General features: G+C 45.1%; 1 pseudogene; it reads left to right on the plus strand.

The window, feature by feature from the left end:
* Positions 1-25,730, plus strand: part of LOC137537132 (uncharacterized) — a 272,454-nt pseudogene that overhangs the window by 104,064 nt on the left and 142,660 nt on the right.

The raw sequence follows: 25,730 nt of genomic DNA on the forward strand, positions 1-25,730 counted from the left end.
GATGTATATGGAATATAGCCATGTCCCTCCAGTGCTGGCATCTCACCTTACTAGTAATAATTCAGTCACATCACTTAGACAAGATAAGATGTATATGGAATATAGCCATGTCCCTCCAGTGCCGGCATCTCACCTTTCTAGTAATAATTCAGTCACATCACAGAGACAAGAGAAGATGTTTATGGAATATAGCCATGTCCCTCCAGTGCTGGCATCTCACCTTCCTAGTAATAATTCTGTCACATCACTTAGACAAGATAAGATGTATATGGAATATAGCCATGTCCCTCCAGTGCCGGCATCTCACCTTCCTAGTAATAATTCACATCACAGAGACAAGAGAAGATGTATATGGAATATAGCCATGTCCCTCCAGTGCTGGCATCTCACCTTCCTAGTTATAATTCACATCACAGAGACAAGAGAAGATGTACATGGAATATAGCCATGTCCCTCTAGTGCTGGCATCTCACCTTCCTAGTAATAACTCACATCACAGAGACAAGAGAAGATGTATATGGAATATAGCCATGTCCCTCCAGTGCCGGCATCTCACCTTACTAGTAATAATTCAGTCACATCACTTAGACAAGAGAAGATGTATATGGAATATAGCCATGTCCCTCCAGTGCTGGCATCTCACCTTCCTAGTAATAATTCACATCACAGAGACAAGAGAAGATGTATATGGAATATAGCTATGTCCCTCCAGTGCTGGCATCTCACCTTCCTAGTAATAATTCACATCACAGAGACAAGAGAAGATGTATATGGAATATAGCCATGTCCCTCCAGTGCCGGCATCTCACCTTCCTAGTAATAATTCAGTCACATCACAGAGACAAGAGAAGATGTATATGGAATATAGCCATGTCCCACCAGTGCTGGCATCTCACCTTCCTAGTAATAATTCAGTCACATCACAGAGACAAGAGAAGATGTATATGGAATATAGCCATGTCCCTCCAGTGCTGGCATCTCACCTTCCTAGTAATAATTCACATAACAGAGACAAGAGAAGATGTATATGGAATATAGCCATGTCCCTCCAGTGCTGGCATCTCACCTTCCTAGTAATAATTCAGTCACATCACTTAGACAAGAGAAGAGGTATATGGAATATAGCCATGTCCCTCCAGTGCTGGCATTTCCCCTGTACCTTAACCATTGCCTTTCACTCACACTAGGAGAGAGACATGAGGGCATCAAAACCTCCTGTGGTTCTCATTTCTGCTGCTTACCCTGTAAAAAACCCAGTATTCTATTACCTCTTATTGAAAATGTATCAGACTGTAATATACATATTAACTATACATGATATACATTCATACAGGTGTATAGAGGAGGAGGTTAGGTGTAGGTAGGGGGAAGTTAGTGTTAGGTGTATGTAGGGGGAAGTTAGTGTTAGGTGTATGTAGGGGAAGTTAGTTTTAGGTGTAGGTATGGAGAAGGCTAGTGTTAGGTGTAGAGAGGAGGTTAGTGTTCGGTGTAAGTAGGGGGGAGTATAGTGTTAGATGTAGGTAGGGGAGGTTAGTGTTAGGTGTAGAGAGGAGGTTAGTGTTCGGTGTAAGTAGGGGGAGGTTAGTGTTAGGTGTAGGTAGGGGAGGTTAGTGTTAGGTGTTGGTAGGGGAGGTTAGTGTTAGGTGTTGGTAGGGGAGGTTAGTTTTAGGTGTAGATAGGCAGAGGTTAGTGTTAAGTTTAGGTGGGGGGAGGTTAGTGTAGGGAGGAGGAGGTTAGTGTTAGGCGTAGGGGAAAGTTAGTGTTAGGTGTAGGTATGGGGGGGGGGGGTTAGTGTTGGGTGTAGGGAGGTTAGTGTTAGGTGTAGGAGAAGGTTAGTGTTAGGTGTAGGTATGGAGGGGAGGGGGGTAGTGTTGGGTGTAGGGAGGAGGAGGTTAGTGTTAGGTGTAGGTATGGGGGAGGTTGGTGTTGGGTGTAGGCAGGGGGGGAGTTAGTGTAAGGTGTGGGGGTGGGTTAGTGTTAGGTGTAGGTAGGGGGGGGAGTTAGTGTTAGGTGTGGGGGGTGGGTTAGTGTTAGGTGTATGTAGGGGGTGGTTAGTGTTAGGTGTAGGTAGGGAGAAGTTAGTGTTAGGTGTATGTAGGAGGTGGTTAGTGTTAGGTGTAGGTAGGGGGAGGTTAGTGTTAAAGATAGGAGAAAGTTATTGTTAGGTGTAGGTAGGGGGAGGTTAGTGTTAGGTGTAGTTAGGGGGAGGTTAGTGTTAGGTGTAGGTAGGAGGAGGTTAGTGTTAGGTGTAGTTAGGGGGAGGTTAGTGTTAGGTGTAGTTAGGAGGAGGTTAGTGTTAGGTGTAGGTAGGAGGAGGTTAGTGTTAGGTGTATGTAGGGGGAGGTTAGTGTTAGGTGTAGGTAGGGGGAGGTTAGTGTTCGGTGTAGGAAGGGAGTTAGTATTAGGTGTAGGTAGGGGGGAGGTTGGTGTTAGGCATAAGTAGAGGGGAGGTTAGTGTTATGTGGGGGGTGGAGTTAGTGTTATACATAGGTAGGGGGAGGTTAGTACTAGGTATAGGTAGGGTGAAGGGTTAGTATTAGGTAGAGGTGGGGGGCAGGGTTAGTGTGAGAACAGGAAAAAGATAAGGCTATAGTAGAATATATCACATTGCGCCCATTTTAACATGTGGTGCTTTTAAATGTACGCCTTGAAGGGAGTAGTAGAATTTTACTTTAGAGTATTAGGCCTTTATTCCTGAGAATGATACAAAGTATCTGTATGGTGGATTAGGTTAGGCTATTGCCCCTGGGATGGATACATAGAGAAGAATATAATCTGTGAATAGTGCGGAGTGGAACTGTGACTGGCCTCTCTTCTATGCCATGGAATACTGAGCCCATAAGATCCTCGTGGAGCAGCTGCCACCTCCAGCTGGTGCCTCACACGTATGCACACTCTCTGTATTACCTTATCTCTGGATTTCTACTACGTCTTATGCTATAAATCATGCAGATAAATACACCTGTTATCATCTGTGCTTATTACTGCAGTCACAGGAGGTTTATGTTTATCCCAGCCGTTATGGGAGGTAGGCCTGTATCTCTTCCCTGTGAAGGAGGACATTTTCCCTGATAGTTTTTCCCAGCAGCTGTTCATAGCAACAGTCACTAATGCCGGCAGCCAATAATATGCAATCCAGTTGTTGTAGGTCAGTGGAGGTCTCAGGGTAGGGTTGTTCTGATAGAGCAGGTTCGGTCCATTGTGTCCATTTTCAGCAGTTCAGACAGTGCTGTTGAATGACCATATCCATTGTATCTCTGATGGGGAGAAGCCAATGTGCAGTCAGGAGCCACTGGTGTTGGGTCGTCCTGCAGGGGGAGAGTTTGGAGTCTGCAGAAAGATGATGGCTGGTGAGTCACAGCTAGGGGGTGGAGCCAGGTAACAAGGGGCGTGGCTGGTAGGACAGGCAGAGGAGATGGAAGCTGCAGCTGGGGAGGGGTTGGGTGGCTTCTGCTGCTTTGGTCCTGGTATTGGCACTGCTCCAGCTGGGAGCTTTGTTGCTATGGCTCTCGGAGAGTTTGGGCTTAGTAGGGGATGGACAGGTGGGCTCAGGTATGGCCAGGATATGCAGTTCCATCTGCCCAGTTCATGAGGTGACAGATCCATAAGTAATGATAATTTATAGCTAAGTAGCTGCAGGCCTCTGCTCCTATCTTCCTCTGTCTCCAGCTGTTCAATCCTCGCATCCTCATCCATCTACCGCTGCCAGCACTGCTGTAGCCTCCCAGGAATGTGTGCATGGAGAGGAGGAGAGAAGTACCAGATGATGAGCAAGGCACACTGGGAGAGAGGACTGTGGTACTGAATGTGCAGGAGACCACAGCTTATGGGATTATCAACCCCTAGCAAAGTATGTTCTTTGCTGTGCTCTGTTTATTACTGCTGATATCTTACAGCTTTAATTTGTTATCCATTTCAGAACTGAGATCTCAGCTCAAAAAACAAGAGAAGGTATCCGAGGAGTGTTCAGCCGTCTATAGAAGAGAAACACATGATGAGAACAGACAAAGAGGAAGAAGAGACGTATGTGAGGAGTGATCAGCAGTCTATGGAGGAGGGTGACATGATGAGGACAATTAAAGAGGAAGAAGAAGAGACATATGTGAGGAGTGATCAGCAGTCTATGGAGGAGGGTGACATGATGGGGACAATTAAAGAGGAAGAAGAGACATATGCGAGGAGTGATCAGCAGTCTATGGAGGAGGGTGACATGATGGGAACAATTAAAGAAGAAGAAGAGAAGTATGTGAGGAGTGATCAGCAGTCTATGGAAAAGGGAGACATGATGGGGACCATTAGGGAGGAAGAAGACATGACATATGTGAAGGATGATCTGCAGTCTATGGAGGAAGGTGACATGATGAGGACAATTAAAGAAGAGGAAGAAGAGACATATGTGCAGAGGCATAGCTAGGGCTTTCAGCGCCCGGGGACAAAGACTATTAATGCGCCCCCTAAGGGGAAGGCACCAAAAAAGGGGCGTGACCATATAATAAATGTGGGCGTGGTTATGGGTGGAGCCAAATGTACAGGAAGTTGGCAGGCTCACGCTCACCCACCCTCCCTCAGCATGTACCTTCCAGCATGTTCCAAGACAAATTCAGCAATCATGAGCCCCCCCCCCATCAAGACAAATTCAGCAATCATGAGGCCCCCAACATGACCAACTCAGCAATCATGAGGCCCCCAACAAGACAAATTTAGCACTCATGAGGCCCCCAACAAGACAAATTCAGCAATCATGAGGCCCCCAACAAGACAAATTCAGCGATCTTGAGGCCCCCAACAAATCATGAGGCCCCTAACAAGACAAATTCAGCGATCTTGAGGCCCCCAACAAATCATGAGGCCCCCAACAAGACAAATTCAGAGATCTTGAGGCCCCCAACAAGACAAATTCAGCGATCTTGAGGCCCCCAACAAATCATGAGGCCCCCAACAAGACAAATTCAGTAACCATGAGGCCCCCAACAAGACAAATTCAGCAGTCATGAGGCACATAAATAGACAGCATTTCACATAAATAGGCAGAATGCCCTTTTAATATGGTAGACACCTCTCACCTGGCAGCAGTTCCCCAAAATACACTCAATCCGACAGCAGTGGTTCCCCAAAAATAGGTAGCCCCAGGTCTATAGGTGTCCCCAGAATAGGTGGGCAGCAGTATAGATGTCCCCAGAATAGGTGGCCAGCGGTATAGATGTCCCCAGAACAGGTAGCCAGGGGTAGAGATGTCCACAGAACAGGTAGCCAGGTGTATATGTGCCCAGTATATGTAGCCAGGTGTATATGTGCCCAGTATATGTAGCCAGGTGTATATGTGTCCAGTATGTGTAGTCAGGGGGTATATGTGCCCAGTATATGTAGGCAGGGGGTATATGTCCCCAGTATATGTAGGCAGGGGGTATATGTCCCCAGTATATGTAGCCAGGGGGTATATGCGCCCAGTATATGTAGTCAGGGGGTATATGCGCCCAGTATATGTAGGCAGGGGGTATATGTCCCAGTATATGTAGGCAGTGGTATATGTCCCCAGTATATGTAGGTAGGGGGTATATGTCCCCAGTATATGTAGGCAGGGGGTATATGTCCCCAGTATATGTAGGCAGGGGGTATATGTCCCCAGTATATTTAGCCAGGGGGTATATGCGCCCAGTATATGTAGGCAGGGGGTATATGCGCCTAGTATATGTAGGCAGGGGGTATATGTCCCCAGTATATGTAGGCAGGGGGTATATGTCCCCAGTATATGTAGCCAGGGGGTGTATGCGCCCAGTATATGTAGGCAGGGGGTATATGCGCCCAGTATATGTAGGCAGGGGGTATATGTCCCCAGTATATGTAGGCAGGGGGTATATGTCCCCAGTATATGTAGGCAGGGGGTATATGTCCCCAGTATATGTAGGCAGGGGGTATATGTCCCCAGTATATGTAGGCAGGGGGTATATGCGCCCAGTATATGTAGTCAGGGGGTATATGCGCCCAGTATATGTAGGCAGGGGGTATATGTCCCCAATATATGTAGGCAAGGGGTATATGTCCCCAGTATATGTAGGCAGGGGGTATATGTCCCCAGTATATGTAGCCAGAGGGTATATGCGCCCAGTATATGTAGGCAGGGGGTATATGCGCCCAGTATATGTAGACAGGGGGTATATGTCCCCAGTTTATGTAGGCAGGGGGTATATGTCCCCAGTATATGTAGGCAGGGGGTATATGTCCCCAGTATATGTAGGCAGGGGGTATATGTCCCCAGTATATGTAGGCAGGGGGTATATGTCCCAAGTATATGTAGGCAGGGGGTATATGTCCCCAGTATATGTAGGCATTAGGTATATGTCCCCAGTATATGTAGTCAGGGGGTATATATGCGCCCAGTATATGTAGTCAGGGGGTATATATGCGCCCAGTATATGTAGTCAGGGGGTATATGTCCCCAGAATAGGTAGTCAGGTGTGTCCCCCAGCATGAAGGGAGCAGCGCAGTGGAGGGAGAGCTGTGAGCAGCGGTGGAGAAGGGGGGCCATCTCCCCCCTCCTTCTCTCACCTTAGGTGCTCTCCCTCCCTCGCTGTCCCCTCCACGACTAATGTTCGTCCGGGTGGCTGGCAGCGGCGGGCGGGACTTACCTGCGTCTCGTCGCAGCGCCGGATGGATCTGCCGCTACTCTCTGGTCTAGTCCAGACCAGAGCAGCGGCTGCAGGACCCGAACTTCCGGCGCTGGAGCGAGATGGAGGTAAGTCCCGCCCGCCGCTGCCAGCCACCCGGACGGACATTAGTTGTGGAGGGGACAGTGAGGGAGGGAGAGCACCTAAGGTGAGAGAAGGAGGGGGGAGATGGCCCCCCTTCTCCACCGCTGCTCACAGCTCTCCCTCTTCTCCGCGCTGCTCCCCCTCCCAAAAAAAAACCCCTGTAGCTCAGCTGGGCGCCCTCGGGGACCCGGCGCCCCGGGGCACCTGTCCTACCCCGACCCCCCCTAGCTCCGCGCCTGCATATGTGAGGAGTGATCAGCAGTCTATGGAGGAGGGTTTAATAATAAAAGTGATTAAAGAAGAAGAGACATATGTGAGGAGTGATCAGCAGTCTGCGGAGAAGGGTGACACGATGAAGACAAATAAAGAGAAACCCCCACTTTCAGAGGGCAGAACAGGTGAGTAATCAATATTAAATGTTGAATATCTTGTTGGTTATTATGACTGTGTCACTGCTCACAGACTGGCCATATTAGGAGTTAGAATGCAAGGATCAGTGTTGCGCCGGTAAATAGTAAATTCAACACCAGCTAATTTGAAAATAAGAGAATCCTCCTCTCTTACAAAGATAAACAATATCTTGTAATAATCAAAAAAGTGCTAAGTGCATTTAAAACACCGCTATGTAGCAATTCATCAAAATAAAAAGTGCAGTAACAAGAATACATGAATAAATAGACAATAGTATATATCGGTACCTAACTACAGTCACTCACGCATTCAGACCACGGACACCTCCACTCGCTGCAGTGACAAAATGAACTGGGAGGGTCCTGAAAAAGTGTGCAAAAATAGCAACTCATGAAAAGCAAAAATATGCATTGAACCTGCTAATAAACTCTGCAGGCTTCTGTGAAATAATCATCAACCATTAAATGTGCTTGAAAGTAGTTTAGCAGTTTGTAGTCGTAGCACATTTAGTGTAAATCTTATGCAGGATGATGCAGGTCAGATTGCTTTTCCCTTTGTGCGGGTGAATGTAAGTCACTAGCTGCAATTGCTGCAATGACTGGATAATCACTAATAGAATGTGCTGATGTTCAATGATAGTTAAATGGAATCTGAAATGAAAATAATCATATGATATAATGAATTTTATGTGTAGTACAGCAAAGAAATAGAACATTAGTAGCAAAGAATAGAGTCTGCTAAACAACAAAGGGGAACTGAGACCCCCCACTATTCTGTAATAATTGGCTTAAGGCGATAGCCTATTAATAGCTCAAGACACCTGAATCAGTGAAAAAATCTTTATTTAAAACCAGCTTAAACAAATAAAAACAATTAAAAAGGTCCCTTGGCAGCTTCGGCGGAACTAGTGGGGCAGCGTGGGTAGCGCTGTGCAGCCATTCCTGGTCTATATATTGACATATCTGGTGAGTCTTGTGTATGTTCTCTGCTCTTCCACTATACACTCGGATACTCCTTTGGCAAGCTGTTTGTTGCCATCTTTCCTCACCTGTTGTTTTACTCTTGTTTTCCTTGTTTATATATATCTTTTTGATTCACTACACTTTTTGCTTCATTGGTATCTTGTTCTTGGGCCTTTCGTCTTCTCCCTATTAAACGCTTGAATGATAATTGGTTTATTGATTGTATATTTTTGCACTACAGATATAGTGGGATCTTGTTCATGATATCTCATCATACAGTTGAGCACAGGATGATTGCTGCACTTGCACCTTATATTGAGCAGGGAACATTATATGATATTGTTATATGTTTGTATCTATTTCTCCTGGGATATTGTTCTGTGAAGCAGATGTCTCTAGCACTACATTGATTGATTATTTATTTTCTGGGACACTGCTATATATTTTATCACAGTGATACCCAGGAGAAGTATCTATTTATTATGCACTCGACTTGATTATGTACCTTGATATTTAGGGGCCTGTGTACCAGGTCTGGCTGCCTGTTTTTAATTGTTTTTATATGTTTAAGCTGGTTTTGAATAAAGATTTTTTCACTGATTCAGGTGTCTTGAGCTATTAATAGGCTATCGCCTTAAGCCAATTATTACAGAATAGTGGGGGGTCTCAGTTCCCCTTTGTTGTTTAGCAGTTTGTCCTATCCTGTGCAGAGTGTAGGTAAAACTCAGTTTTGAAAATAGATGTTAAACGTGGGCTGAAACGTGGTGAGTGCAGTAGGCAGCGTGGTTTGCAGACACTTACCATGTGTATTTGTAGATACACCTGTATTAATAAGGCCTGGAGAAGAGTGTTGTACCCGGGTGCCCCATTTTCTCCTTTGGCCCTGGCTTGCTGCTAATTTGTATTAAAGTGAACATCGGCGCCTGATTTGGCGGACACTTGAGTTGCATGAGGAATGGGAATTACATGTCCGTGCTGCATCCCTGTGAGATCCATGCTGCGTTTATTTCAGGAAATGTTAAATAAGCCACACTATTTACCTGCCTAAACATTTTTAGTGGCAGCCACTGTCTGAGAGGCCTAAAAAAAATATTTAGGCAGGTAAATGCCCAATTTTTCAGGCATCTCAGACAGTGGCTGCAACCACAAATGTATTAGGCAGGTAATCCCAAATTTGTCAAGACTCTCAGTCAGTGGCAGCAATTTAAAATGTTTAGGCAGGTAAATGCTGATATATATATATATATATATATATATATATATATATATATATATATATATATATATATATATATATATATATATATATATTTTTTACAATAAAGTTTTATTAAGTGAAATAAAAAAGGTGTGTACAGTCATACACAGGTATACACAAATCAAATCCATTTGTGGGGCTAAAAACATAAAAACTTGCACAGTTCAATTAAGCATGTTTAAGCATATTAGCCAGTTTGTCACATGTTAGAAGATATAAAAAAAAATCTGCTAGACAGCAACAGGCTGGTATCTTGGCATTACTGGAAAGGGGATTGAGTCTGCTATGCATGAAATAATCTATTGCCAGCTGGGAAGCATGTTAACCATGATTACAAGGTATTTACATACTGAAAGCTAACAATAACAATAATAATAATAACATTTCTATAGAGCTTTTCTCCCATAGCACGCAAAGCGCTTAGGCTCTCTCAGATTCAGAAATTGGCAGTAGGATGAAGTATTGACACAACAGAAATTATATTTCTGCAAATGCCAGACTAAACAGGTGGGTTTTCAGTCTGGATTGAAACACATCCAGAGATGGAGCTGTCCTGATCTGCTGAGGTAAGGATTTCCATAATGTAGGAGAGGCATGACAGAAGGCTCTGGGACTAAAAGTTTCCAGGTGAACTCTGGGTATGACTAGATTATTAGAACGTGTGGATCTGAGATTGCGGGGATTGCTACACAGCTGTAACATTTCTTTCATGTATCCAGGGCCAGATTATGTAGTGATTTAAATGTCAGTAGGCCAATCTGGAATAGGTCCCTCCATTCTATAGGTAGCCAGTGAAGGGAGTGCAGGACTGGTGTTATGTGGCAGTGACGGGGTTGGTTAACAGTCTGGCAGCAGTATTCTGTATCAGCTGTAGGCAGTACAAGTCCTTTTTTTGGAAGGCTGGTGTAGAGAACATTGACCTAGTCCAGTCGGGATGTAAGGAAGGCATGAACTAAGGTTGGCAGATCTGTGGGGATGAAGTGCTTGATTTTTGTGATGTTCTTCAAGTGAAAATAGGATGATTTTACCACAGCAGAGATGTGGGTTCTGAAGTTTAAATCCCCATCAATTAGAACTCCCAGGCTACGCACATGCTCAGAGCTGTGTAGATCTGTGCCTCCTATTCCCAGTGGTGAAGACTTCAGGAGAAGTTGTTTTTGTTGTCATTCGCTTCCCTCCGATTAGAAGGACTTAAGTTTTATCTGCATTTAGTCTCAGCCAGTTGTCACTCATCCATTGCTGTAGTTCAGCTAGGCAGGTGTTTATTGTTGGGAGTTGGGTCTGTCACCCCAGGCTTGAAGGAAAGATATAGTTGGGTGTCATTAGCATAGCAGTGGGATGTTAGTCCGTCAGGTATGTCAGGCTGGGAGCTAGCAGAGGCATCCCATAGGCTGGCAGGGTAAAATACACAACCTGTGTTTTGGGGTATCATTGGCGCTCCTTCCATCTATCCCATACTAGAGTTCTTGATGGCCTCCTATCTACACACACTCGTTTTTTTTTTTATAAGGAAATGAGCTGTCTACTCTTTTAACCCAGTTTTGAAAGGTTAGTGGCGAGGGCACAAGCCATCTATCTGCTTGCCGCCTCTTGCCTGGTCATGATCAGCACTCCTGACAAAAAGGATTTACGGGGAGTTGCCAAACCCTCATCATGTATGACACCCAAAATGCATACAATTGGATCAGCGTTCATAGGGAACCTTGTCATGCAAGAATTTTGTAAGTTGTTTCCAGTCATCTATTATCATGGGGTAATCCTTTATAAGATAAAAAAAGGGGGGTGCGGGAGATATTTGGGACAGACATCAGTGGCCATGGAGTTATATTTAACTAGCCTGTTCGGGGTCAGATAGGCCTGCTGGAGAATATATAATTGCATGATTCTACCATGAACATAGGGGGATACCTTTTTCACAGCATCAAGGGCATCTTCCCAATCCTCATCTACATTATTATTATTATTATTATTATTTATTATTATGAATATTTAGTATTTATATAGCGCCATCATCTTCCGCAGCGCTGTACAGAGTATATATTGTCTTGTCACTAACTGTGCCTCAGAGGGGCTTACAATCTAATCCCTACCATAGTCATATGTTTATGTATGTTTTGTACAGTACATGTATTGTAGTCTAGGGCCAATTTAGGGAGAAGCTAACTAACATATCTGTATGTTTTTGGGGTGCCCGGAGGAAACCCATGCAGCCACGGGGAGAACATACAAACTCCTTGCAGATGTTGAACTGGCTGGGATTTGAACCAGGGACCCAGTGCTGCAAGGCGACAGCGCTAACCACTACGACGTTGTGCTACCTAAATAAAAATTATATACTCATTGAAGTTGTTCTTCTTCCCACGACTAAGTCTCTTGTGACACAGGATGCATTTGGCTTCTGTACTGTATCAGGCAGACACACAGAAATAAGCCCACACTGCAGAGCCTTGTACTGATGCTCTGGTACCGGTAGGAGTGACTGGGCAATGTGTCTGTCTGACCCCAGGTGACTTCACACTTTCCTGTTTGCCTCCTGTCCCCTGCAACCTCTCCCTGCTTCTCACTCTTATCCTCCCTTTCCAAGGCTCTGTCTCTCCCTCTGATTGCTCCTCCTTCTGTTCCTCTCTTGTGGGCACCCATGTGACATCCATCTCCCCCATCGCTTACACTTCCCAGCTAACAGTAGGTGCCACAGCAGGGAAATGGCACCTTGTGGTGACCTCAGTACTGTCGTCTGAGTGTCTAACTTCCTCTATACACACACCTTATTAATATGGATCTACGTATATAACTTTAATTAGAGGAAAACTAGTAATAAAACATAATATTTAATTCAATTAGGATAAAAACATTGTAAAGCCGCTCAAACATCATTGTGAAGTGAAAACACAGTGGGGGTTACCTACGCAGCTCTTACTGTTACTTTAAGGCCTGGGACCCACTAAGCACTTGTGATGAGAAGCCCTTGATAATGTAATACTATGTGTGTGATCACACGTGGGGGATGGGATTTGTTGTTTTATCCCCCATAGCATTACATTAGCAAGAGCTTCACAAATCACAAGTGCTTAGAAAATTGCTGCCAGTGGTTTCCAGGCCTTGCTCTGAGCTGGTGCAAATTGTATGCTAATTATATGCAAAATTATGCATCTGCTTCATCTGGTCCATTTTCAAACTGCATAAACTTTGCCTCAACTTGGAATTCTTAGCAGCTCACTGACCATCGCTAATGATAATTGTTCCTCCTCTCAGAATTCTATAACAGGAAGTGATGATGTTTCTCTATTTGCAGGGTGGAGTCCCGGCATCAGGAACCTCTCAGAGACTCGTCTCTCTGTATCCACAGACTGTACAACGGATGATGATGTCACTGGACAAGAGTCTCCTGCAGATATCCTGGTTACCCCAAATTTTCCCCCAGACTCCCCTCACCTGTCTAACCCTGAGGGGCCTCATACCCAGCACAGCTCTCCCCCTGCTGGAGGGTCTTATTCCTGTTCCATGTGTGGGAAATGTTTTGTTCAGATATCGCATCTTGCCAGACATGAGAGATCTCACACTGGAGAGAAGCCCTATTCATGTGCTGAGTGTGGGAAATGTTTTGTTCGGAAATCACATCTTGTCAGACATGAGAGATCTCACACTGGTGAGAAGCCCTATTCATGTGCTGAGTGTGGGAAATGCTTTGTACAGATATCGCATCTTGTCATACACAAGAGATCTCACACTGGTGAGAAGCCCTTTTCCTGTCCTGAGTGTGGGAAATGTTTTATTCAAAAATCAGTTCTTGTTATTCATGAGAGATCTCACACTGGTGAGAAGCCCTATTCATGTATAGACTGTGGGAAATGTTTTGCATCTAAAGAAGGCCTTATACTTCATGAGAGATCTCACACTGGTGAGAAGCCCTATTCATGTGCTGAGTGTGGAAAATGTTTTGGCTCTAAATCAAACCTTATCAAACATTAGAGAACTCACAGTGGCGAGAAGCCCTATTCATGTGCCGAGTGTGGGAAATGTTTTGTACAGCTATCACATCTGGTTAGACATCAGACATCTCACACTGGTGTGAAGCCCTATTCATGTTCTGAGTGTGGGAAATGTTTTGTTCAGAAATCACATCTTGTCAGGCATGAGAGATCTCACACTGGTGAGAAGCCCTATTCATGTGCTGAGTGTGGGAAATGTTTTATACAGATATCACATCTTGTCACACACAAGAGATCTCACACTGGTGAGAAGCCCTTTTCATGTGATGAGTGTGGGAAATGTTTTATTCAAAAATCAGTTCTTGTTATTCATGAGAGATCTCACACTGGTGAGAAGCCCTATACATGTCCTGAGTGTGGAAAATGTTTTGGCTCTAAATCAATCCTTATCAAACATAAGAGATCTCACACTGGCGAGAAGACTTATTCATGCTCTGAGTGTGGGAAATGTTTTGTACAGATAACAAATCTTGTCAGGCATGAGATGTCTCACACTGGTGAGAAACCCTTCTCATGTGCTGAGTGTGGGAAATGTTTTGCACGTAAATCACATCTTGTCAGGCATGATAGATCTCACACTGGTGAGAAGCCCTATTCATGTGCTGAGTGTGGGAAATGTTTTGTACAGAAATCACAGCTTGTCAGACATGAGAAGTCTCACACTGGTGAGAAACCCTATTCTTGTGCTGAGTGTGGGAAATGTTTTAGGCATAAAGAAAGCCTTGTCAGTCATGAGAGATCTCACACTGGTGACAAGCCCTAAGCATGTGTTGTGTATGGGAAATGTATTGTTTGGAAATCACTGCTTGTTATATATTTGTGTTGAGTGTGGGAAATGTTTTGGCCATAAGTGGTCTTTTACAACGTTTTTATTTTTTTCTCTTGCAAAGTGCTCATAGAAATATTTCAACACAGAGTCCTGAGGACACTTTCATGCTACTCAGTTTATTGGTTTGGTAAAGCTGAATGGAGGTGACATGAGGAGATAAACATGGGTACATATAGTACTAACCTGAGATAGAACTTGCCTGAGTTCATGTTTTATATTTTTAATTGTAAGGGTTAATAAACCAGGTGTTTTTTTATGCAAATGATGCAGAATCTGCAGTCACAGCTCTCCTGAAAAGTACATAAAACAAAATGCTATTATCTGGGAATATTAGATGATCCCAGTCATCCAGACTGACCTCAGGAAAGGAGATTTCCCTCTCTCTGTCTCTCTGTGTCTTTGTTTTATATTCAGGAGACATGAAGGGATTTGAGCTGAATGCACAAAGTCCAGTAAGATAAGAAGAGAGGGATTTATCTCCCAGCAATGTTATGCTGGACACACACAGGACTGATATTCAGAGAGATTGGATCACTGCGACTGTGACGGGATCTTCCAGGGATCTCCTGATTTCTCTACATAATTTTAGGGGTAACGTTATAGATCTATATTGTTACGCCCTCACAGAGGAAGATTGGCTACTATGTTACATGATAATACTACAGTATAAATATGGGAGCAGGAAAAGATAAGGTATTATTACTCAGATGTATTCCCAGCAGCACGGCTGTGGAGTTGGAGAAGTATTTTGGTATCTGGAGTCGGAGTTGTCCACAAATGCACTGATTCCGACTCCTAATAAATGGATACTTTTATTAAAAGAAATAATGTGATACAATATTCTGTGTCGCAGATAGCTCACAAAAATCTGAAATATACAGTAATAGCTGTGCTTAGTCCACAAACATGAAACAATAAACCAATCAAACAACAAGTTACTTTTGCTGCAGCAGTAAAGCAGTCGCCATATTCTTAACACCAGATACATATATGTAACTGACTGTATGGGTGATGTGTACACAGGAATCTTTTATATATAATAACATCTCTGCATTCTAAACTGCCACAAATGTGGATCTAAGCTTTGTTGTAACTACTTATTTACTCCACCCCATCGGTTTCCTTTGTTAAGGTATGGATGATTTTTTTGGTTAATTTCTCTCTGTATTTTTTTCTGTGGTATTTTTTTTTTGTGTCTGTCTACAGCTACAATCTAACGCCACACTACCATTCTGAAGATATCGGATAAAAATCTCCCATAGGGGACCAGCCCTCCTGGCACTGCAGGTGTTCCCCATATGGAAAAATATATGCCTATGGGAAGTACAGTGCTGCTTATATGAAGCCTTTATGTAGTGACACAACAACAGACAACTCTCCCTGTTATGGGGGTGAACAAAACCTCTGGCGCTAAACTTATCATTTTATTTCCATCCAAAACCCGGCCTGGCTTATATATAAAATGTTCTAACCTCTGTTTCTATGTGGGATGTACATCCAGCTGATCTATAGAAGAAACTTGTGTGTATAATGTTTATATGATATAGTGTGATGGATGTTTCATTATTATTATTTGCAAATCACTGTAACGTTTTGTTTGTTCTGTATTACAAATCCTTTACTATAAATGTAATAGCATCTCTGTGGTAAGAATAAAGCCCAACGAATAGCTGTGTCACTGGTCGGGATTGTCAATGAGATGCAAATAATTCTGTGTTGCTGCAGGTTTATGCAAATGTTATATGCAAATGTATGCAGCTTGAAAATGGACCAATCAAATTCCACCTTTGCAGGACTGTGTGGAAGGGTGAGCAATGCACCCTGGGAAGTAAACACAGAGAGACAACAGGAGCCTAAATGGTGCACTAGCTCACAAAGTATAGAAAGATGGAAATTAGGTGAAATGAACACTCACAAAGGGGAGCTGCACAGGGAGCCGCCAACCACTGGAAGCAGGTGGGAGAGGCACAAACCCGACTCCACTCGGGTACCCAGAGAGGGTGGTGATTGTCATACTCTTATCCTCCTTGGCGGTAGTGACGTGTATGCACGTAAATACAAAACATACTGCGATTGGTATTGATGTGCATACACATCCAGTCCGAGTTTGATTCAGGTGATTGTTTTTACTGACTCCACAGCTGTGATTCCCAGATATTGCAGATACACTCCAATGCCTCAGTGCTGCACCCCATATGTAAATTAGAAGGATATGATTGGATACAGGTGTTTGGGCTGGAGGTGAGATACAGGAATTCTGGGGTGGAGAGGGGGGCAGGTTATTGTTAGATGTGTTACAATCACTGCTATAGACACCCCAATGCCTCAGTGCTGCACCCCAAATGTAAATTAGAAGGAGATGATTGGATACAGGTGTTTGGGCTGGAGGTGAGATACAGGAATTCTGGGGTGGAGAGGGGACAGGTTATTGTTATGTGTGTTACACTCACTGCTCACTGCTATAGACACCCCAATGCCGCAGTGCTGCACCCCAAATGTAAATTAGGAGATGATTGGATACAGGTGTTTGGGCTGGAGGTGAGATACAGGAATTCTGGGGTGGAGAGGGGGACAGGTTATTGTTATATGTGTTACACTCACTGCTATAGACACCCCAATGCCTCAGTGCTGCACCCCAAATGTAAATTAGGAGATTATTGGATACAGGTGTTTGGGCTGGAGGTGAGATACAGGCATTCTGGGGTGGAGATATGTGTTACAATCACTTGCTATAGATCAGGGCTGGGCAAACTTTGCATGTGGATTCCTAAAATTTCTCCCACCTCCCAACCTACCTCCCTTCAGAGTCGCTAGCGCGTGATGTGCAGGAGTCAAAACCAGGGCTGTGGAGTCGGAGTTGAGGAGTCGGAGCAATTTTTGGGTGCCTGGAGTCGGGAAAAAATCCTCGGACTCCGACTCCTAATGAATTTAAACTGTAATTAAAATAGAAAATATGATAAAATGTTCTATTTCTCAGAAAATGGTCATCATAAATTATACATACAGTAATAACCACGCCCAGCCCACAAAAATGAAATAAACCAATCAAAAATAGTTACTTGTGCTGCTTCAATAAAGCAGTCCCCGTGTTTTTTAAAGTCAGATAAACATACTGTATCTGATTGTGACTGTATATATGATGTGTACACAGGAATCTCTTATATATACTAAATAACATCTATGCTGTAAGTATAAAGCCTGATGTGTAGCTGTGTCACTAATAGAGATGGTCAATGAGATGCAAATAATTCTGTGTTGATTCTGATTTATGCAAATGTATGTACTCTCTTTGCTCATGAAATAAAATCATTTGATATGTTGTTAAAATTTGGTTTAGTGACTACAAATTAAATGGTACCTGAGAAGGATGAAAAGAAAAGTTTTATACATACCTGGGGCTTCCTCCAGCCCCCTTCAGGCTAATCAGTCCCTCGCTGTCCTCTTCCACCACCTGGATCTTCTGCTATGAGTCCTGGTAATTCAGCCAGTCAGCGCAGTCCGGCCGTGTGCCGCTTCCACAGCCAGGAACATTCTGCACCTGCGCAATAGTGCTGCTCAGGTGTAGTATGCTCCTGGCGGCAGAGTGTGTGCATGTGCACTACACCAGACTGGCTCAAGTGCCTGGAACCATAGCAGGAGATCCAGGTGGCGGAGGAGGACAGCCTAAAAGGGGGCAGGAGGAAGCCCCAGGCATGTATAAAACTTTCATCTGTCTCAGGTTTACTCAGTTTTTTACTCAAGTTACACAGTACTACTATACTCTACACATGCACTCCCCACAGAGCTGCAGGGAATCCACTGAGAATGTTGTGCACATTGAACACAGAGGGGTTATCTATCACCCATAAAGATTGTACATGAAGAATGTGTAATAGAGGAAGAATCTCCTCATTCCCCTGCAGAGTACCTGCACATCACTCTTACATGTACCCACAGTTACATTGCCTAGGGTCTGATAGATGTTCTTTGTTCCTGTCTGTACCTTCTGCAAGTACTCTTACAAAGGTCTAGTTTTAGGCCTTCTTCACATCTATGCAGTGCAGATGGCCGTGCGATCGGAACGCAATGCGTATGATCGCACGCCATCTGCGCTGCTACCCGCTGCATTGCTGATCCCATCCATTGACAGTGAATGGGTCAGCTCTGCGCTTGCCGTCAGAATGCATGCAGCAGTACGCAAGCGTAATGTACTGCTGCACAGCGCATTTGATGTGAATGGCAGAAGGACTGTCTATACCCTTCTGCCATTCTTGCATGTGCGCTTCCAAATGCGCACGGAAGCGCGTATGATGTGAACGAGGCCTAAGTCTATGACTAAAAGTATTAGAGGCAGAAGATCAGCTGGATAGCCAGGTAACTGGTATTGTTTAAAAGGGAATAATTATGGCAGCCTCCATATCCCACTCAGTTCAGTTTCCTTTTAAAATTCCTTAGCATTGGCAGTTAAGAGATGCATTTTATGTTACATACTTTCAATCAACAAGATTGTATTATGCAAACAAGAGAAGTCGAGGAGTCGAAGTCGGTGGAATCCTAACCTGAGGAGTCGGAGTATTTTTGTACCGACTCCACAGCCCTGTTCAAAACTCGGCGAATCCAGCACCACATCTCCATGGCAATTGGGTGTCCCGTGACACTCTTCACATGACAACGTATTACACGCTGGAACATCTTGATGATGTGTGTCACCCTGTTGCCTTGGATACATGATAATGGAATCGGCGATAAGTGAGTTTTAACTCCCACAAATCACCCACTCAGGACTGCAGGGAGGGAAGGAGGGAGTGGGGGAGAGAGGAATCCGGCCACCTATCAGTGAGCCGAATGAACATTCGCTGCTGCTACAGACAAATGTGGGAAGCTGTTGCTGGAAACGATTCTGTGTTATGTAACAAAATAACTCCTATTAGAATGGAAATCTGATGCATCTCCAAGTATCTCTCCTGTGCATAAAGCTGCTAATAAAGTTATTCCTCTGGATAATGTGCTGAATATCAGCTGTATATTGTTCCCACAGTGTGACGTGTTTTGTTCCTCTGCATGTGATGTAAGATGTACTATTACCTGCATCACTCAGATGTACTGTAATAAATAAAAGTGTTTGCAGCCAGAGCTCTCTGTAACATTGCAGGTTTGTAGTGATGGTTAATGACATGGAAATAATTCTGAGTTGATGCAAAATACCCCTCCTACAATTGGCACAAATAAGCTATACTGGGCTGAAAAAATGAGGCCATGTGCTGCTTTGTTTTGAAGATCACAGCAATTATTTTTTTCCAGACGATGGCATCACCCGGCCTCCCTACAGCAACGCACAGGCATGACAATGTTATGGTTGGTTTGTGCCCGTTTGTGATGCAAAAAGCCCCCTTCTATTTGTTATAGTTTTCAAAATATTAAAGATTTTTATAAAAGTTCCCCCACCATTCATTCGCTTCATTATTGAGATGTTTCTGGTTTGTTTAGTGTTCATTTTTCGCAAAGTAAAGCAGAGAAACAAAGTACTGCAAGAACTTTAAATATAATAGGATAACAGAAGCGCCAACAGGATAATAAACACTAAAAGAACTTAAAAACCCATCTTGGTAATAGAGCAGGTAGTGGTGGACTTACCTCCTCCAAGCAGAACATACGACTGTGGATTTCCAGTCAAAACAATTTTATTGGATATTCCAAATAAAGTGCAACGCATTTCGCGGGGTACAAACCCGCTTCATCAGGCAATAACAGATAGGAGTAAATAGCATCTGCCAGTATCATCAACGCTGAGCGTCCCTGTAAGTCCACCACTACCTCCTCTATTACCAGGATGGGTTTTGATGATATGAAGAAAAAGAAAAAACATGCACAGGAAGGCTGAAAATTATCACTGCAGGAGTGCAAATTACCAGTACACAATTGGCAGATCCAGTAGGTAGAGAAAAAGGGGCTTTGCACATCCCTTATAAAACTTCACTTTTAATGTAGAAAAATTAAAATGCATACATTACATCCAGTACAATACTGAGAGAGAGGTACTAGGCTGGTGGGGAGGTCGACAGCTGTTTCGCGCCTCTATACACTGTGGCGCATCGGATGCGTCTTCCGGGTTGCGTTCCACCGCAGCGGAAGTATAGATTGAGAGGCCACCAGCACGGCCTGGCGTGCGTTCCAAGCGCAAACAGTGCGCTTTTTTGCAACGTGGGTGGCAGCTGCTCCTCATGGATGGGGTAAGAGGTTATTTAAGGGGTGAGCACACAAGGGGTGATTGTCCTGACGATGCGCCACAGTGTATAGAGGCGCGAAACAGCTGTCGACCTCCCCACCAGCCTAGTACCTCTCTCTCAGTATTGTACTGGATGTAATGTATGCATTTTAATTTTTCTACATTAAAAGTGAAGTTTTACCAGGATGGGTTTTTAAGTTCTTTTAGTGTTTTTTATCCTGTTGGCGCCTCTGTTTTCCTATTATCTACATCAAGTCCACCCTTGGTGGAGGGTTGTACCCATCCTTCTTCTACTACAGAGAGCGACTTTTAATCCTCCTGAGTGGGGTTAGGACAATTTCCCCATCTGCTTTGACAGTGGTTGCCTAATTTGTAACCCTGGTTTGTGAGTATTAAATTAATATTATTACTCTTCCAATTATACGTTACCAGTACATACTACACTATATTGGGCTCTTGCTGTTCTCTCTTTTTCGCAAGAACTTTATGTAACGATTGTGGAATTATCTCCGTGATCAGCACACAAGGCGTGCGCTGACACGGCAGAAATCCTACACAAGCGTATGAAAGGAGAGAACCCAGCTTTGGTGCAAAGCGCCAGTAGAGGGAAATTCCCACCGGCAGGTGGAGCTGTGGAGTGCAGAGGAGCAAGCCTCTGTACTGCCACAGATGCCAGATGGGAATTGTCCGAATTGCAACCGAGCAGGGCAAGATAGCCCTTAAAGAGAGAGAGCACAGCGACAGGGTGTATGTGTGTTCACCAATCTAGTTACCAACCCGCGACGATGAACACACAACCGTGAAGATCAGGTGGGAAAGCAATTGCAAGAGATGGCGATTGCCAACAGCGACACAAGACTGAATAAGCACAGAAAAGGGATGTATGATTGTCCACCAATCTTGTCGCTAACCTGCGACGGTGAAAACACACAACAGAGGAAACCAAGTGAGAACGTGAATGATAATGAGCACAGGGACAGAATGTATGTGCGTGCACCAATCTAGTCGCCAACCCGCGACGGTGCACACACAACAGCAGAAACAGAGTAGGAATGCAATCGCGAGAGAGGCGATTGCCAGAGGTGACACAAGACTAAGCAGAGGTAAACCCAGAAACAGAGCAAAGGCACAGCAAATCATACAATGAGAATGATAAGGAAAATAACAAACACTAACTAAACGCGAACACCGCACTCATTCGCAACAGCGAACGCGTTTACAGCGCGGTCTCCGCAACAGAGACAAGCACACCACTCTAACTAACCACCGACACACAAACACGAAACAGAGAACGCGAGCGCTTGCTTAACGGTTACCTCACCGAGCCTACAGCAAGCGTTCGTAACAGACAAGACAGACAGACCAACAGGAAACAGGTATAGGTCCGATAAGATCCACTGCTCTTCAGCCAGAGCGAGTGCGATCCGGGTTCAGGGACAGGACAGGAAAGATCCACTGCTCTTACTGCCAGAGCAAGTGTGAACCAAGTAGGGAAACAGAGTTAGCAGGATCCACTGCTCTTTCCGCCAGAGCGAGTGCGATCCAAGTAAAGCAACAGAGCTTAGCAGGATCCACTGCTCTTTCCGACATAGCGAGTGTGATCCAAGTATAGAAAAAGAGTTAGCAGGATCCACTGCTCTCTCCGCTAGAGCAAGTGCGATCCAAGTACAGCAACAGAGCTTAGCAGGATCCACTGCTCTTTCCGCCAGAGTGAGTGTGATCCAAGTATAGAAACAGAGTTAGCGGGATCCACTGCTCTTTCCGCCAGAGCGAGAGCGATCCAAGTACAGCAAGATGAGGTAGCCAGTAGCACCTGTTTAAATAGGAAGTAGCGTGAGGCACTTAGTGATTGGACCTCCACGGTGGATGGAGGTATGTGCTCCTGCCGCTGCCTGCTGCCACTAATATCCAGAGATTTTGAATCTTCTGAATTCTAAAGGGTATCATTTCATAATTCTATTATTTAGAGGCAGTTTCCTTTCGAATTTTCCCCATTCCTCCTTAACAACCTCCGATATTTCATCCATTAATGGGAAAGAGATAACCTTCTTCTTGAGGTGAGTATAATACTCTTTGTGCTTCTTTGTACCAGTCGACGGTTGTTCCTCATCGTTGCTATCCCATTCAATCGCCTTACACACTGCCCTAACATAGGGTTGGACTAGTGCGAAATCAAAGCCTGCTGCCCCCTCTTCTATATCCGTAGATTTCACAGATTGTAATTGTTGACCAGTAGGCTCTGAATGCATCGGCAATGATGCTATATAGTCCTTCATAGATTCCTGGACAGCGATCTTGATCATGTGAGACACATCCATTGGAGTTTGATCCGTCTCTTTAGCAATCTCACTGAAGCAGGCCCTGCATACAATTTTATCCTGCATACAGGGGCGTAACTAGGAGCCACCGGGCCCCCCTCTGCAGAGATTCTGACTGCCCCCCCCCCCCCCCGGGGCCCGCTCAGGGCTGTTTTGGGGGGCTTGAGGGGACACAACAAGAGGGGAAAGCCATGGCCACACTCGGCGGGGAGGGGGGACGCTCCCCCCCCCCCTCCCTCACCGCGGGCTCTCCCCTCCAGCGTAAATTAGTGTCTGGGCAGCGGGCAGATACATACCTTCCTTGCGTTCCACTGCGGCTATTCCTCGCTCTAGTGTCTGATGTCTGTTTATACAGGAAGTGACATCAGACGCTAGAAAGAGGAACATTCCCGGTGGAACGCAAGGAAGGTATGTATCTGACTGCCGCTGCCCAGACACTAATTTAAGCTGAAGGGGAGCGCAGAGGGGAGAGCCCGCGGTGAGGGAGGGGGGGCCATCCCCCCTCCCCGCCGAGTGTGGCCATGGCTTTCCCCTCTTGCTGTGTCCCCTCCAGCCCCCCAAAACGGCCCTGAGCAGGCCCCAGAGGGGGCCCCCAGCGGGAGCAGGGGCTGCAGGCCCTATTGTTACGCCCATGCCTACATAGCCTCTTTATTGCAGGCCCAACATTTTTTCTGCTGATGCAAGTCTAAAGATGATCTTCTTCTTTTCCTCTGGTGAGGTGGGGAGGTGTCCCCTCTTGACTTTGACTCTGATTTGTTCTTCCTGTGTTTTCTTGGGCTGGAAATAAAAAATACCTTGTATTAACAATTGTCTCCTCACATAAAAAAATAGGTTAAGAACCTACCTACAACTCCTACCTTTCAACCCTATGCTGATCTGTTTGTGGCACTGAAGGTCCTACAGGAGCAGCCAAGTCAGCTGAAAGAGATGAAGAGATACAGAACATAAGCTGGAAGGAATAGCCACACAACATACCGGTTGTGAGTGTGACAGAGAATGTAAGGCACCTGCATTCCTCCGATCTGATAGAGGTCATTGTAGAACGTAGAAAGGTAAGTATTTTGCACACAGCGACACACACCTTGCAGGTACCCTGCAGATGCCAGCAGAACAGTGTACCGCCCAGTGTCTGTCACAGACCGGCTTTTAAATCTTGCAGGCATTCAATTTCTGCCCTCCGTCTCTGCCACTTCCGCCCCCGGCCGCCTACCAATCAGAGGTGAGGCCCAGGACGTCACAGCATGCCTGGAATGCACGCTACACCACGAGGGGCAGGAAGAGGCGAGAACGCAGAATAGAGCGGTGGTAGATGGACTATGGATCCCAGCAAGCCGCACAGCCACAGCAAAAGTATAAAACTTAATACCACGGTGGAAAAAAGGTAGGAAGGACCCACAGTGCCAAGACTATGTACATTTAGTACATACCAGCCAAAATATAGCAATCATTTGCAGACTATGCTATGTAAAAGGTTATTTAAACCAGGTTATAGCAATCCAGTCCCTCAAAATCAGCAGACACAGGGACCTCCCCTAAGTAATTTATAGTTATAACCGGGGAAAGATATAAAATGCTATAATTACAGCAAGGTAGGGGTGAAAATAAATATAACCAGGCAAATCTTGCCCTACCAGCTTCCATGGTCCTAATGAGGTGAGATTGAGGACAAAAGACTGGGGGGGCAAAGCTCAGAAAATGTATACTATTAAGGTCCTATGGGGTAGAGGGGGCTGGGCCACTACCCATGTGTGATTATATGGAACCATAGGGAAACTCAATTTTCAGCACTAAATCATTAAGTTTTACTGATTGTACATACAATTGAGATTGTATAATATATGGACACACCATCCAATCCTAAACGTTTACTTTGCTCACAGTGCAATCACCTTTAGTAGCCCCTAGTGGATGAGACCTGAATGGCAACTTTGGCCTAGTAAGACGGGGCCACAATTGTCCTCCTTCCTTTTTCCCATGGACCCCTAGAGCCGGCAGGGTGCATTCAGTGGTGCATAGGGACTTACATTGGTGGGCTGTAACTAGTGGACCCGAATCCCTAGAAACGCTGGCATTCTGGGTGCCTGGATTTCTGGGGGAGGCAGGAGAGTGCAGGAGTGCAGGCCTGGTCTACGCTGTTAGGAGTCAGACCGAGTATGGGGGCTATTCTCCTGGCCAGTGTGAGGAGCGGAGGTGGCCAGGCTCCCATGGGGTCAGAGTTGTTGGTGATGCATGACTCCCTAGAGGGACAGAGTCAGTGGTGGTGCCTTGCTACCCTGGGGGACAGAGTAAGAGAATGGACTGCAGCGATGACTGGGCTGGCGGATCCGACATGGTGGCTTCCTGAATCCTTACTAATGTTGTTGGCCTGACTCCCCTTCTAGTCCTTCAGGGTGAGGATTGGATGATGATGATCCAGGGCCAGAGGATTTAGGACTGAAGGTCGGAGCTGGTGGCTGTCGTGATGTCTGGTGGCTGGCAGGCTCAGCATACTGTGTCCCGGATGGCATGGGGGAGCAGCAGTGTCTTAGCTCCCCTGCATATCATCAGTGGTGAACAGTTCTGGGCATCAGGTGGACCTATTTCATAGGAACCCCTGAGACTAAAGCAGCAATTCCATACCTGCCAACTTTTTAAAGCGGACCGGAACTCTTGCACAGGAGAGATGGAAACACAGAGAAATCCACCCTGTGTCTACCCTGCCTGTGTTTATAGAGAACAGCCTGTCACATTGTCCCTTCTCAGCAAGTAATGAGCCCGTGTAATTTGAGCTGTCAACTGTCTACCAAGTTGTGAGCTAATAAGTAAACACAGGAGGTTAACCCTTTCTGTGCCAGCAGATACAATAGATACAATGCAGCATCTCTGTAGGAGCTCTATAAGCTGTAACAAGAATGTGTTTTTGTTTAAAGGTTATTATGCTGTTGATTATCTTTTAGAGCAGAAAGGAAGTTCTGAGTTCAGGTCCACTTTAAGATAAGAAAGAGGGACTCCTATAAAGCCCCGTCTACA

The sequence above is a fragment of the Hyperolius riggenbachi genome, chromosome 10 (assembly GCF_040937935.1).
Source record: "Hyperolius riggenbachi isolate aHypRig1 chromosome 10, aHypRig1.pri, whole genome shotgun sequence".
Classification (NCBI taxonomy): domain Eukaryota; kingdom Metazoa; phylum Chordata; class Amphibia; order Anura; family Hyperoliidae; genus Hyperolius; species Hyperolius riggenbachi.